The sequence below is a fragment of the Terrapene carolina genome, unplaced genomic scaffold, assembly GCF_002925995.2.
Source record: "Terrapene carolina triunguis isolate 2854851 unplaced genomic scaffold, T_m_triunguis-2.0 Scaffold182, whole genome shotgun sequence".
Classification (NCBI taxonomy): Eukaryota; Metazoa; Chordata; order Testudines; family Emydidae; genus Terrapene; species Terrapene triunguis.
In genome coordinates, this window is record NW_020664533.1 from 2,456,740 (window position 1) to 2,471,249 (window position 14,510).

At 41.6% G+C, this 14,510-nt stretch overlaps 1 protein-coding gene across 1 annotated transcript in view; it reads right to left on the minus strand.

Moving 5' to 3' along the window:
• The window catches only part of LOC113407043 (transcriptional activator GLI3), a 248,807-nt gene extending 246,397 nt beyond the window's left edge, over window positions 1-2,410 (minus strand). The window contains exon 1 of the mRNA XM_026654133.1: window positions 2,359-2,410. The gene's annotated coding sequence lies outside the window, so the exon portion shown is untranslated. The remainder of the gene's footprint in view (window positions 1-2,358) is intronic.
• Window positions 2,411-14,510: the final 12,100 nt, after the last annotated feature.

Genomic DNA, 14,510 nt, shown 5'->3' on the forward strand with positions numbered 1-14,510 from the left:
TAAAGGACCTAAATGAAATAATTATAGGAATCAATCAGTGAGGTACCTTTCAAAATTACAATGCAATTGCACAAATATTCAAAATACTTAAGGCCCATTCTTGTGGATCTCAGTTCATAATCTCCCAAAATACCAAACCATAAAGAGTTGTATAACACAAAGAAATTTAGTGATTTCTAAGTATTAAAGAGACTTAAATGGTTCCCAGATAGATACATATATCAGGCATGTAGAGACACACAGTGAGAGACTCTGGCGCCCTTTTAAAAAGATTTGTTAATTTAATTAGCCACATATTTCAAAGGCTTTGAACCATTTTTATATTGGAGTTCTTCTGTGATCCAACGTAAAGGAAGTTAAATAAGCATGATGAAACTTCAAAATAAAAATATGCTTTATTAACCCTTGAAAATAAAGTGTGGTGCGTGGTATGCACTGCTAGCTAGCACTCCTCTGGTTAATTTGACTTTAAACATTATATACCAAGTGGACAACCATCCATACCTTTGACTAAAAAGGCTCTTTTACTTAGAGATCCATACAGTCCATCATGTCAAACAGAAGTGGCAGCTGGAAAATGTGGAACAGCTGGCAAAGAGCTGAGAGAAAATGTTTTACATAAATATATCTACATATAAACTGGCAGAAGGCCACAAACACTACCCAAAGGACTGGCTCAAAACTATACACCAGAGGGTTAAAAAAATGGAGGGGCGGTGTGGAGGGGATTCCTTTTACCTTTTCTTTTCACGTGGTGCCAGGACTAGGAAGCTGCACATTTAGAGGTGTGTGTTTATATCATCTAGGTTGGAAGAAGAGCAACTGTGCAAACAACCTAAGTTTACAGGCTAATTAAAACAACCGCATATCCACTTTCCTAAAATGCTTTAAAGTTATTTGATGGAAGAACATGCAGAGGTCCTAATACGGATTGGTTTGTGGCAAATCATATGCGTTCTCCTTCTTCTCCATTCCTCCACCCCCCCAAAAAAGCCGAGAAAGTAACTGTCGGGAGTGATTCATACTCAGTCCCTCCCCGCTGCAATATTTTTCTCCATACATTGCGAGGGGAGAAGGAAGGGGGAAATTGTAGAGGGTGTATAGATCCCAGCAGTTTGGTGTATGCAGCTTTCCAAGTTCCAAAGGCAGCACCTCACAACAACAAAATCATAAAGAGAAGCCACAACTTTCACTTTTCCTCTGTTATGAACGAGACGCCTTCCCCCATCCCACTCCCAAACTGTTCCCCTGAAACTCCTACAGATTAATCAAAACAGAGTAATAGGAAACGAACCTCCGTCTCCTCTTCTCTCCCCAAAACTAACACACGCAGCTGAGTCCTTCCACCTATCCAGACAGCACAGGGTGTTTGCTACAGCAACAAAGTTTCAGCCAAAGAAACTGGCATGAAAATAACAAGCAGTTTCTTTGGGGGGAAAGCAGCTGCTGCATGCAAATCTGTAGTTCAACTGTGGGACATTAAGCCTCAAAATCCTTTCGGAGTGCAGTAGGGCAGGCAGAGTGAGAGAGAGAGAAAATAGTTACATATTATTGTATAATTTGGGGGGTTTTTTGGCTTTAAGTTAAGGACAGTTTGACAGCCATTTTTTGGTTAGATTTCGGATAGTCTCCCGCTCCCCACTCTTCCAAGTTAAAAAAGAGAGAGAGGGAGAGGGAGAGACAGAGAGAGAGAGAGCTCTGAAATGAAAATAAAGTGCCCCAAACCTCTGGCTTCTTGCAACCATTGTGCAGAGCCCATTAAACAAAGAGGAACTTCTTGCAAAACTCAGTACACGTACCTGCTGCTGCTGCTGCTTCTGTCAAGCCCCCCAAACTTCCCATAGAAAAGGTAGGGCTGCTGTATCTCACACGCACAGTGCATGCAGTGGGGATCTCTCTCTCTCTCTCCTCTTTTGCAGAGCTTAACAGGACCGACCCCAAAGGATGAAAGCGGGCATTTTGCTTCTGTTTGGGCGGGGGGGGGAGGATGGATTGTGAGAGAAGAGGCCGGGCGGTGTGTGTGTATTGGTTGTTGTTTTATTCCTGCCCTCCTCCCTCAAAGAGAGAGAGACAGAAAGAGAGAAGCCCTCTCCGTTTGTGTGCGCGCGGATCCGACATCAGTTTCAGTGATCTTGTAATCTGATCCCTTCTGACTCACCCGCACTGACTGACATTTCTGATTTGGTTCAACAAAGGGGGGGGGGGGGAGAGAAATCTACCAGACTGTATCAAAAAACTTGCATCGGAAGGGCTCCCCCTCCCCTCTAACCAACCCATATAAATTGCATTGTAGCCCCCCACCCCTTTTTTTAAGTCCACCAAAGGAGAGAAATAAAAACACTCTGCTCCGATACTCACGTGTTGGAAAAGTTGTCCCTTTCGCCTTCCTCTCTCTCTGTCTCTCCTTTCCTCCTCCTCCTTCTTCTCCTAGTCCAAGTTTTACAGATGTTGCAGGACTCCTCTCCGCCACCACCCCCTCCTCCCCTTCTCTCTTTCAATACTCCACTCTTAGTCCAGAGGAGGGGGAAAGAGCTTCAGGGAAGGGCACATTGCTGGTTCAACCCCCCTGCAGTGCGGATAGAGAGGGGCACTAAACTTTCTGGAGTGAGGAAAGATCTTCCCCCTCCCTTACTTTTGTCTGACTCCCTTCTTTGGATTTGCCCGGTGGAAGTGCTACAAACGTGAGGGTCACCCGCTCCCCTCCTCCTGTACACTGGGGAATGTAGGAATATTTCGGTGAGGAGGAGGGAAGTCAGACCGAAGTCAGAAGAAGAGAAGGCGTGTGGGAGGGGGTGTGCCCCTGGGTGCTGTTCAGTGCCTGGAAGTGAGGGAGAATGAGGAGCTGGGACCAGCAGAAACACGCGCTCTCAATCTGATGTCCCCTCTTCCCCACACTTCTCCTCTCTTTTCCTTCTCCCCCTCCCTCCCCCCAGCTTCAGCTCAGACACCAGGAGGCCACGCCCATAGCTGGGAGGGATGGGGTGGGGGGAATCTGTTGCCTTCACCCTCCCCTTCCTTCCCTCTGGTATCAGTTTTTCTCTCTTTTTCATCTTCCTCTCTTCCTTCTGTCCTGCTTTCTGCTTCCCTTCCCATCCTCAGTCTCTGCCCAGCTACACTTGTTCTCCTTTCCTGCTCCTCCTTTTTTATCCTGCCCTCATACTCTGGTTCATTTTACCCTCTGTTTCTCTCCCACTATCTTCAAACTTCCTCAGTACCGCCAGCCCCCATCATTCAAAAATCATGAGTCAAGACCCATAAAAGCATGAGGTTTTTTGTAAAAACAATGTATTTGAAGTGTTCTATTTATTTACCTTCTGGTTTTTGCCCCCTCAGGGTTCACATTCTAAGGTTCAGCACTGCACCCACATGGGCTGGAAACTTACTTTTTCAATTAAAGCTCAAAGTCTCATGAAATCACATGACTCCAGGACCTGGGGCTGTAAGAAAAAAAAACACCAAGGATCAGAAGAATTGGAAATATTATTATACTGCCTTCCTTCTCCAATATTGAGCCTCTTCTCCATTTAAAAACCTGCCTTTGAATTTTTTATCCCTCTTTTCTTTATCTTTTCTCCCCCAGACTAGGACTACAATGGTAAACCTTTAACATGGAGAATTACTTCTGCGTTCTGTCAAAATTCACATTGTTTTGCTCTCTAGCCCCCATTGTTCCCCCTGGGGTTCTACAGGCATTAACAACGCACCCTGGGGCTGTGTTTTTAGGTTCCACAGGTACTTGGAACTCAGCTGAGGGTGTCAGTTATGGTGCCAAAAGAATACAAGATTGTCCCTTCTCATGTTTCAGCCATTCAAGAATCAAAATACTATGCCAAGACCAGCTCTTGTGTTATTTTGGCTCCATACATGGGTCTCTTTGGCACTAAAATAGCCTGAGAAGAGCTAATATAAATGAACACAGTCACACCCACCCACCCATATCACATCATTCTCCAATCAGATCAAAAGTTCGGCCCCTTCAGAAAGGAGTGGGTATATGCATTAAAGTACATTCCAATATATACCTAATCGTGTCAATCATGACATATACCCAATGGTGTAGCCCAATACCAAACCTTTGATATGCACCTTTTTGTCATGATCTGATTACCAGGGGAGCCAGGGTCTTGACTTAGACCCTGAATCAGCAAGATGCTTAAGCACATAACAAACTGTAAGCACCCACGTACTCCCACTGAAGTCAATGTTAGTTACAGTTAGGCATATGCTTAAGTACCTTCCTGAATTGGGAATTTAAATGAGAGCAAGATCAGGCTTTAATGCTTTTAAGGCCCTCACTATTGCAAGTCTTGTGAAATTTCATATTTTTCTTAAAGCCCCAGATGCCTGAATCAAAAGATTGCATGAGAATCTCATCTTTTTTTTTAATATTAAGTTCATTAACATCTTCATGACTACAGAGAAAAGCCTGAAAATGTGAAGCACCTGTATCCTAAAGATTTAAAAAACAGAAGACAAAAAGAATCCAACATTCATTATTTTTTTTTTAAAAATCCATGATTTTGGGGACCTGATCCATTATTTTTGAACACTTGGGGATGGCAATATTGTTTGAATTTTCCTACAGTTTGTATTATTTTCATGAACATACTGACTTGATGGAGATGGTGTATCTGTGGATTGTTAACTATTAATTTTTCACAGCAATTAGAGATCCATGATACCCTTGCTCACAGTGAGTACCCTCTTATTTCACACACAGGTCCACTGACCAGTATAGGACTAACGGTGGAGTAAGGATGTAAGATTCTGGTCTTATTAATGTTTCTACTAGTCATGAGTTATTTGTTGTGATTTGGGAGAAAGTTAGTTGCCACATGACAATACAATGGTAATGTGAAATATGACAGGGGTAGGAAAAGTGGCTAGAAGCCTATTTTATTCACTCTTTTCTTCTTTCTTATATTTTTTGGATTTTTTTATAGTTTAAAAATGACCACAGTCAGCTTAATCTCCAGTAAATTAAAAATAATTAAAAGTCCTTTCAGGTACTACATTGATCCTTCAACTTCCCATGCCATTTTTTCATGTTCTTATAATCACATTTTCCTTTTAAAATGTTTTTCGATCCCCTTTTGCTGCATGAAATATCCTCAGAAGCCAAAGGGGAAACTGACTTCTTATATACAAAGTACTATTAAATAAAGAGAGAAACTAATGAGAAAAATGTTGTTTATCTAATCTCTTTCAGGTCTAGTAATCTGAGATGTTAGTGGTAACAATAGGCAGTAAAAATATTCAGACAAAAGTGTGATTTTAAGTTGAGGGTGTCCAGTGCTTAATTTGTACTGAAAGAGATGCCGGGGCTCAAGAAATTTTTTTACATTCATAACTGCCAAGTATAGAGGTATTGGGGATCAGCCCTGGTACAAATTAAGCACTGAGAGTGTCCCTTTAAATCAAAGCTCCTCTTGTGAGCAATAGTTGACTTTGAACTAGTGGGACTCCTCTTTCCTGTGAATTTGAACATTTTCTCATGCTACAAAATAATATTTCATCTTTTACTATTCTCACCCACACTGGGTATTTTCAAAGCATATCTTTCAGCCTCCAACCTCCCCCACAAAATCACCAGTGCTCCCTCATCTCCCCCCCAAAAAATTAAGACAGTTAAGAAATTTAAAAACTTAAAAGGAATCAGAATGTTTTCACTTCTGCTTATGGGAAAAGAGACTTCTGATACATCTTTGAGCCTTGAAAATCTTGAGGGAAGAGGAGAAACAAAGAAACAACCAGGCTTTCTGCCTTTGCCAGTCTGAATGGGTCAGACTGAGCAAAAAAAGAAAAAAAAATATATGAAGGAGAAGGGGTGACATTTGCCATTTGAAATGTATTGTAAATGTTTCAACACCTTGACAATGAAACACATAACAGAAGCTTAGAACATCCAAGGCCCTCCAGCTAAACAAAATGAAAATGGGCAGATTTGTTTAAGGAGGTTCCCTCCTGAAGATTTGTCATGTCTGTTTTAGAGAATTCACACTTTAAAGAAGAGTGGCAAGGTAAAAATATTATGTTAACAAGAAATCATTACTATGGGGTTGCATTGCCCCATTGATAAAACTCACACTGGGAGATTCACCTATATGATTCCTTTGGGAGCAGGTGTTGCCCCTTGCAGAATAGGCCACTGGCTCAACCCCAACCTCCACCTCTCTACCATCCACTATGTCAACCGCTCCTTGGTAAAGTATGACTCCATTAGAACTCAGGGCTGCCAAATATCGTGTTTCGTGCGACACTCAAACATTCATTCCTGCATCACAGCTGCCTTCCTTCTTGCTGCTCCCCCTGTTGGATCAAGGCAGGAAACAGCAGCCAAGAAAAGCAAGCAGTGCAGCAGGGACAGCTCAATATGAGGCTCAATTGTAGGCTCCCCTTTCCCCACACATCCAGCTGCACCAAACTCCCCTTCCCACCCACACCCCACTCCAAACCCTGCAAATACCCAAACCCAGGAATACCATGGTCCGAAGGACCCTCTAACTTTCAGAAGTCCCCCACCTGCCACCCCAAGCAATCCAAGCACCTCTAAACCATCCAGGGGTTCCCTGCACCCCCCTTCCCATCAGCAGTGCCTAATCCCCAGCAATTCCAACAGCACTGTAATCGTTACATACATGTTAGCAGTTGACAAGGGGAAGTTCAAAAATCGGAAAACTAAAAAAAAAAATCATGTTTTTTGGTCTCTGTCATGATTTTCTCACTTGTGATTTTTAAGCTTTTGGGGTAGACAATAACGTATTACTCGCTGTTTTAGTGTGAGCTGCATGGTATTTGGTGCTTTTCTTAAAGACCCAGCTCCTGAAATTCTGATTAGGTGAGAATCTCAGCTTTCATTTAAATAAAAGTACATTTCTAACAGTCATAGCTGTAGATCAAAGCTTGAAAATGTGACCTAGCGCATTCTAAAAGCTCAAAAACCAGTAGACATATAAAAAGAATTCCAAAATTTATCTTCTTTTTTTTTAATCTCAAAATTTTTGAACTAGTCTTGTGATGGGGGAAGGGGCTTACTACTTATTTTTACTGTGAATAGGAGAAGGGGAGAGCCACATATGGTAGAATATCTTAGATAATTAAAATTATAAGAATTTCACAAATCTAAATCGCTTGCCACAATTTATGTTATCTATTTATTTTTAATTTTTTGCATTTCACTTAACTTGTAAGGGTCAACTTGACTTGCTAGGTTCAGTTTCACTTTCTGGAATTCCTTTGCTTGCAAAAAGATGCTATGTTTCAGTTCCCAGCACCACTGAAGAATGTTTACATTTTTTTAAAATGTAATTATTTTCCTACTTATTTTTAGTGTTATGAAAACATTTCTGCCTCATAAGATTTTGTAAAATCTACATTTGGGGGCCTGAATTACTTGAGAGTGTCCCTTAAAGCCATTTTCAAATCTGTTTATCTCCCTAAAGGTTCCTAGCAAGGAAACCTGGGTCCTGAGTCGACTCCCAATGAAATCAACAGAGATCTTGCAATTGACTTCAATGGGAGAATTCTGATGTCCCTAATGATGAGGATTATCATTCTACTCTAGAAGATCAGCTCTTATCCACCATCCTCTTCTTCTGCCTATTTAATCTATCTAGTGATTTATACCACATGCATAGGGTGACCAGAGAGCAAGTGTGAAAAATCGGGGTAGGGAGTGGCAGGTAATAGGTCCCTATCTAAGATAAAGCCCTGAATATCGGGACTGTCCCTATAAAATTGGGACATCTGGTCACCCTACACACTCATCATCCAAGTGCCTTACAAGTAAATATAACATGTAGGTCATTGCCTAGTGGTTTTCTCTCCTCTCCCATTTTAAAGTATAGACAGGTATCTTGCTTTTTATTTATTTTATATATAAAATATAATATTAATAAATATAAAAATATAAACAAAGCTGCTTTATTGTATATATATATATATATATAAAAAAATAAAAAGCAAGATACCCAGCTATATATCGATATCTATCTCTATCTCTCTATATATCAGCTTTGTTATTGCTCTTGAGGAAAATCTAAGGCTAAGAGATGGATTTTAGACTTGGACAAGTACACCTTGTAGCTACAGAAATTCCTTTTTGAGAAGATCATAGTGTAGCTCTAGGCCGGCTGTGGAGAAAGTTTTATTTCTACAGCTCTTACAATTCCAGTTTTTGTTCTGGACTGCTCTAGTGTATCTGAATAACTTCACCTTTCTAATATTGCTAAGCCACCATCATTTTTATAAACGTATTTTTACACAAAGAACATTCTTCTTCTTCTTCCAAGAAATGTCAAATTTATTTTAGTAATTTTTTCATATATATCCATATGATATTTCAAACAAAAAAAGCACATTTCCTTCCTTTGTTTGCTATTTAAAATATAACATATAGGGTTAAAGGTTGTGATTATTTGGGGGGGGGGATTTGTAATTCTCCCTAACTCCACCCACAAACTAAATTTTGCCCACTGGAGATGTCAAAACCAAAACACCAAAATGAAATTCCATTCACAGTAATCTTCATAATATGTATGACTGGTCCTCTCTTTTTCTAGATGCTTTGATCAGCAGTTAAATAGTTAACAATAATGATATTTAAATTGTTATCAGATGGGTCAAAATTAACAAACACTTCTCTCAAAGCTATTGTTCAAACTGTCTGCAGACTGAGGCCTTGTCTACATTTGAAAGAGTTTGCCGGTAAGCTATACCAGTAGGGGAAAACTTGCAAATCCTCCTAATGGAAACACAGCTAGTGCCTGCAAAAGAGTTCTTATACCACTATAGCTTAAACCTGTTCCCTGAACTGAGTAAATTATACTGGCAAAAGAGCTTTTTTGGTTGTTATAACTGCAACTACAGTAGGGCTTTTGCTGGCATAACATTGGTCAGGGCTGGGGGTGGGGGGGAAATAATCACACCCCTGACAGACATCACTATGTCAGAAAAACTTTTAAGGCAGATATCTTTGGATTGGTTTACACTTACTAAATTATCTTCACCACCATAAGGGCTTAGACGTCTTATTTTAGAATTATTATTAAGTGGAAGCGTAGATTCTGGAGCACGAAATGGTAGCCTCCAGAAATTAAAAAACCTGCTAAAAGAACCACTGCAAAACTGCCCACTTTAACCCTTGAGTTTTGTTTTATTTTTAAAGTGTTGTACTTTTGTTATTTAGAGGGTGTTGCAAATTATGTATGTTGATATGTACACTTTATGTTTTCTGTTTCTTATGAAAGAAAGCTACATATGTTGGCTTCACTGAATATACAGTCTAGTATATGTTTAGTGCCAGTATATTTTAAGGTTTAGCTGGTGTGTAACAAAAAAAATTAAATGTTTGTGCTCAATTACTTAATGGTTTGAATATATTTTTGAGTTTCACAAGTGCAAAACAAAAGTTTTAAACTAGGAAAGTATTATAAATTAATTCAACAATTTATAATATATATAATAATACTATGCAATAAAACATTATGTTAGATATACATACATACATACACAACATTGGCTAAACTAGTATTTTGGGGGTAACTGGAAAAATAGTCCATGCATCTGAATGTGTGTGGCGCCTGTTGCAGTCAATGGAAAAGCATATGAACATCCAAAGGGAGAAATTGGCCCTAAATCCTTGTATGACAAGATTGAGCCTGGAGCACATTTTTACAGCCATGTCCTAAATGCTTGAAAAACAGGATTTATCCAGGGAACACTGACACACACAATCTTTACTACAGCTACTGCAGAACTCCATTGAAATAAAATAACTTACACTGATTAACATCTATTTTTAATTAATAATAAATGTTATTTTAATCTATCATTTTTCACAGAGATATATTACAAAACACTTTATAGAATAAATAATATAATCACTAGAGCTGGTTGAAAAATTGTATAATTTGGACATTTTTGACCCATAAAAGGACAATTTTATGCTTCTCCTCCTCCTCCTTCACAACCAGTTTATAATTCCAGAATTAAGGCCTGATCCTGCACAGGTTTAGTTAGGGCTAAATAGACTTAGCTGGCACAAGGGTGTCCTTGAGCAGAACCAGTTGCAGGTTCTAGTCTTTACAGAGGCCAATAACTTTACAAATGTGAGTAGGTCTATAGAAGTCACTAGGACTACTTGCCTGAGTAAATTTACTCACTTATACAAGTGTGAGCCCTGATACAGGGCAGTTATTTACAGAACAGCTGTAGAGCAGCACAAGAAGAAATTAAAGAGATATAGGCAAAGAAGGAAAGATAAGATTTGAAAAGAAATGGAAAGTTAGTGAGGGGAATTGGCAATACTGGGCTGCTCACACCTTTCAAGGGAATTTGGCTGGACTCCCAGTTCAGATCTAATTTTCTTTCTTTCTTTCTGTCAGTTTGGCCTTTTTTCACTCAGTCAACTACTACAGCAATTGCTGGGGATGGTGCACAGTAGGGGGAAAGTATGTTAAAGAGTGAGATCCCTCTCTGCAAGAATGACGATAGTCCTGCAGACTCACTAACCTCTCTGAGGGTGTGTAGTGGGGCAACTGCCCCACTCCTGGAAAACAAGGGTTAAAAGCAGCCCTGGAGAGTGAGAGCAGCTGAGTGAGTAGCTGACCACAGGTGTGGCCAGCCAATCAGGGCCCAGCTGGCCCTTATAAGAGAGCTGCGGGGGCAGGATGCAGGAGTCTCTCTCTTGCTGTGGAGAGGGAAGGACCTGGCTGTCAGGGAGCCTAGGGTACTAGGAGTAGAGCAGGGCTGGGGAAAAGCAAGAGGAGCTGGGGAGCTCCAGCCTGGAAAACTCCCAGGCTGCAGGCCTTGATGAAGGCCTACACAGGTACTGGGGTTGCAGAGGTGCAGCTTGGGCTTAGGCAGAGGCAGCTGGTCTGACTCCCTTGCCAATGATGAGTGGTCTTTACAGACTGCAGTCTGCCCCAGTGAGCGGGAGATAGATGATAACTGGCAGTAGCCACTGAGGCAAGGTGGGTTTAGAGGGTTGGGGGTTCCCCTGGGAGGGGGGATTCAGAGTGTGGGGGCACTGCTGGGGCAGAACCCTGAGGAAAAGGGCACTGGGGTCCAGGAGGGACACGGGGCCTGAGGCAGGCGAGACACCCACTGGTAGAGGGTGCTTTGAAGGCTGGCAAGAGCTAATTCCCAAGATGACCAGCTGGAGGCGCTGTGCCAGTGAGCCTTCGCCTTGGTACAGGGCAGGTCTGCACTACAGGTAGGAGGTGGAATTCCCACCTTGGGCAGACATAAACGTTAGCTCTGGTCCAGCTGGTGTACTAAAAATACTAGTGTGGCTGCAGCACCTTGGGTGGCAGCTAGGGTGCCTGAGTATGTATGCAGGACTTTGGATGGGATTGTACTTGGGCTGCTAGGCTAAGCCACCGCTTGTGGTGCCGTAGCCACATTGCTATTTTTAGTGTGCTAGCATGGTCAGAACTAGTGAGTGTACATCTACCTGAACTGGGAATCACACCTCCCAGCTGCAGTGAAGACATACTCTAAAGATTTAAGGACAGAGCCTCAGCTGGTGTAAATCAGCATAGCTATATTAACTCCAATGAACCAATGCTGATTTGTCAGCTGAGGATCTGGCCCTTTCATTTTTACATCCAGATGTTGCAGTCCTTTTGTAGGGGGGGAAAAAAGTACTGTATATAGTAAGTACCATATAGTATTATGGCAGAATGGTACTGTTAGACCTCCACGGCAGATCTCATCTCCAATATTCAGCTCTCTCTACAAGTTAAATTTACCCCTGTGCAGAGAGCTAGCATAAAGCCTATGTGCCATTAAGTTCCACTTATGCCCTCAAAACAGGGCATAGTCCTTTTTCTGGCACTCTTTATAATAGTAGATTTTACCCTACATATGCAGAATTCCCAGTGACATCAGTTGAAAATCTTCCCATGCAGGAAGAGCACACTGTCAGAGTTGAGATTCACTATGAGTATCTGAGAGGAGAATTTTGCCCAGACAGTGCTAGTTAGTACAATTGCATTAAAAGATCCATCAGAATTTCTATTTTTAGTTGAGAATTGTAAACGTTCCTTCTTGGATGAAATTCCACCAGGAGACAACTAATTGTTTTTCCAGCAAACAAATTTGTTTTTCATTGTTTTATATTTTTAATTAAAACATTGAAATAAATGGAAAGTTTGTGGCCTTCAGACTGTTCATGGGCCTCTTACCTAACTTTTTTTTTTAATTTATTGATTATATTTGGTAGATGTCCAATATATTGCATTTACTGGGTTTTTGAACAGTTGGGTTTCTTTGTACGTTTGTTTGCGGGGGGGTTTGGTGGGGGTTGAGAGGAGACAGAAATTAAGCTTGGCACTGGACATGAATACATTTCATTCAGCAATTTCACAGCACTTTTTAGTACAGTCTTAATGCACTTTTGCTATTGCATTAATATGATTAAATTTACCCAATCTCTAGAGCTAAAGTTCTCCCAAGTATACTATGACAATAGCATTATCTGTCATTAAATAGCATTCTGTGCATTAAAATGTTCCTGAGAATGCCTGGTGAAGTGGATTAATCTTCTCTAGCCACTTGGGTGCAAAACTGGAACTGCTCAGAAATCAAACCACATTAGTGATCTTGGTCTGGTCCCTTGTGGGCATTTGTTCATATCAAAAAGCCACAGCTCGACATATTTGACAGTTTCTATGCAAGAGGTGTCACAGGATTTGAGGGCCAAAAATCATGCCTCCAAACTTATATTAAATACATATCTCCCTTTGCTTCTTTGACATAGACAATCTCTTATGCTTTCCTCCCTCCCCACCCCCTGCTTGATTTTTACATTGGAAAGATAAGGTCCTCTCTCTTCCATCTTTACTGGAAAACCTTAGCAAGATCATTGGAGGACCTGGCTAGCAGGAGTAAGGAGGCTGTAACTTGACTCCAGCTCTCCATGCCCCCAGTTGGCAGGGAGAATGCTGATTCATTTGGGAGGAGAGAGGTGATCTGCAGCTCTGGTTAAAGTTTCAAGAAATGTCACTACTCAAACAGAGGGAAATAAGATATTTCTAATACAGAAACCAAAGCTATAAATTGATGTGTCTGTTTGTTGTTGTTTTTCTCCTAACGTGAGACATCCTTGTAATTACCTCTCTAATAAAACAAGCAGAGAAAATCTACATGGCTTCCCAACAGATCATGGAATATGTTTCCCTTTTTTGAAAATGTCCTCAGATTTATTTCTTTGTCACTCCCCCCAGCTATCAATCAGAAAGTTAAGAAAACTAATGAAGCTGAGCACCACTTCACTTATACTGTCCACAATAACTTCACTTAAACTGTCCAATTTTAAACCACAAAATGTTCTTCTAATCTAAACTTAGTTAATTGTCCAAATTAAGGGATCTGTGCTCTGTTTATTTACACATCCCAGAGAGTTCAAAGGAATACAAAAAGGGCTGGTAAAAAGCCCAGAATTTGCAGACAAGGGAACAGCAACTTTTCACCAAGCTCCCCATGAGCTCATATTAGCCCCTTCATGCAAATTCCATATGGCAGGTTTGGAGATGTATGCCACAGAAAAAGGGGACAAAGCCAAGAAGCACTCACTGTTACTGTACAGGGCATAATCCCCATGACTACCGGTTATTTCTGAGCAGAAAGCCAGATGATAGTTATTGTTAGCTGAATATCTTGTCAGTGTAGCTGGGATATTCACGGAATCACAATAAATAAATGAAACTAGGCATCTCATTTCTACTTAGGCTATGTCTACACTACAGAATTAGGTCGGATTTATAGAAGCCGGTTTTATAGAAACCGGTTGTATGCAGCCGATTGTGTGTGTCCCCACCTAAAATGCTCTAAGTGCATGAAGTCGGCGGACCGCGTCCACAGTACCGAGGCTAGCGTCGACTTCCGGCGCATTGCACTATGGTACCTATCCCACAGTTCCCGGAGCCTCCGGCGCCCATTGGAATTATGGGTTGAGATCGCAATGCCCGGATGATGCAAAGCAGTGCCGCGAGGGGTTCTGGGTACATTGCGTCAGGCCCCTCCCCCGCCGTCACAGCAACGGCAGACAATAGATTCGCGCCTTTTTACCTGGGTTACCTGTGCAGACAACATACCACGCCAAGCATTGAGCCCGCTCAGCTCAGCTCACCGTCACCATATCTCTTCCGGGTGCCGGCAAACGTGGGACTGCATTGCTAAACAGCAGCAGCAGCTTACTGCCTTTTGGCGGTAGACGGTGCAGCATGACTGATAGCCTTCATTGGCGATCTGGGTGCTGGCAGCTGTGGGGCTGGCAGCCGTAGGGCTGCATTGCACCAGCCCCTTGCCTTTTGGTAGAAGATGGTATATTACGACTGGTAACTGTCGTCATCGTACTGCAGTGGCTGTCGATCATGGGCACCCGGGCAGACAATGATGGTTATCAGTCGTAGTATGCTATTTTCTGCCAAGTGCCCAATATTGTCTGCTAAGCACCCAGAAGAGGCCGAGGGCTATCTGGGTGCTGGCAGACATGGGGCTGGCAG